Below are 1,858 nucleotides of genomic sequence, written 5' to 3'. Positions count from 1 at the left end.
TAAGCTGCGTTGGGCAGCGATGGAGCTGCGTTCGAGCTGTGCTTGGCAGCGATTGGAGCTGCGTTGGGCAGCGATTGATAAGCTGCGTTGGGCAGCGATTGATAAGCTGCGTTGGGCAGCGATTGATAAGCTGCGTTGGGCAGCGATTGATAAGCTGCGTTGGGCAGCGATTGATAAGCTGCGTTGGGCAGCGATTGATAAGCTGCGTTGGGCAGCGATTGAGCTGCGTTGGGCAGCGATTGATAAGCTGCGTTGGGCAGCGATTGAGCTGCGTTGGGCAGCGATTGATAAGCTGCGTTGGGCAGCGATTGAGCTGCGTTGGGCAGCGATTGATAAGCTGCGTTGGGCAGCGATTGAGCTGCGTTGGGCAGCGATTGATAAGCTGCGTTGGGCAGCGATTGAGCTGCGTTGGGCAGCGATTGATAAGCTGCGTTGGGCAGCGATTGAGCTGCGTTGGGCAGCGATTGATAAGCTGCGTTGGGCAGCGATGGAGCTGCGTTCGAGCTGTGCTTGGCAGCGATTGGAGCTGCGTTGGGCAGCGATTGATAAGCTGCGTTGGGCAGCGATGGAGCTGCGTTCGAGCTGTGCTTGGCAGCGATTGGAGCTGCGTTGGGCAGCGATTGATAAGCTGCGTTGGGCAGCGATTGATAAGCTGCGTTTGTGCTGCGTTTGGCAGCGGATCTGAGCTGCGTTTGCAGCGTTTGGAGCTGCGTTTGCGCTGCGTTCGTGGCTATGAACGCGGTATGTCTTGATGCTGGTACGCGGGGAGGATTTCCACATCTTGGTTTGAAGAGACCGTCGATTTGTAGTCTCTTTCTGTCGAAGCTTTGCAAAGATCGTCATTTTGTAATCTTTGCTTTAGCTCTTCGATATGTGAGAGTCATCAGATTGTAACTCTCGATGTTGATTGTGAAGGTTGTTGATTAGAGCCTTCATCAGTTGTCGTGTAGGTCGTCAGATTGTAACCTTCAGCGATCTATGTGAAAGTCTTCGAATTGTAGCCTTCTGGAAGTCGTCAAATTGTAACTTCCATCATCGGTGTTTGATGAGGATCAGCTATCTATTATGATTTTTAGACAGCCTACACATAGCTTCTTGTCGTCAGTATCATGCAAGTCTCTTTCAATAATAATCACTTAGATAAGAAGATGGAATTAAGTATGAGTTCCATTGATTTAAAAATAAGAGTAGAGAACGTTTTTTTTTTTTTTACTGCGAAAACGAAGAGTATTTTATTATCACAAGAATTGGGATGATTTTATACTATCAAGTCAGAAGACCACAAGAATTAATAGTGTCCTATGATTTTATGGCTTTACCTGCATCCAATTGTAGATCCAATTTAAGGCACTTAGGCCCATGTAACAGTCTTGTGAGTATTTTATTATTACAAAGAGAGGCGCTACAGTCACACCTTAAACCACACCCCTAACCATACTCCTCTCTTGCTACAGTGCACTGGGGCTCACATGAATTTTTTTTAAAAATTCTCATGTGGGCCCCAGTGCACTGTAACGAGAGAGGAATGTGGTTTAGAGTGTGGTTTAAGAGTGTACCTCTAGCATTTTCCTATTACAAAACTATAATGACTCAATGATTCAAAGACAACAGAAATAATTTATTATCATCCAAGAAAAAGAAATTACATTTATTCCCTCTCTCAGGGATGTTTAAGATTGTCAAAAACCTTGTTTCTTCTGTGAAAGGTTTAATAGCTGGGCCTTAGGGCGGGCCTCTGCTATACATCGCTATTGGGCTTCTAGTCAACAATGGCAACTTCATTGGGCCGGTGGTAACTTAATTGGGCCTCCCTGAACCTTATTGTCAATATTTATAAAAAAAATTAAAAAAAAAATCC

Source organism: Asparagus officinalis, chromosome 10, assembly GCF_001876935.1.
Source record: "Asparagus officinalis chromosome 10, Aspof.V1, whole genome shotgun sequence".
In the NCBI taxonomy this organism is placed as follows: domain Eukaryota; kingdom Viridiplantae; phylum Streptophyta; class Magnoliopsida; order Asparagales; family Asparagaceae; genus Asparagus; species Asparagus officinalis.
Note: the sequence above shows the minus strand (reverse complement) of the source record.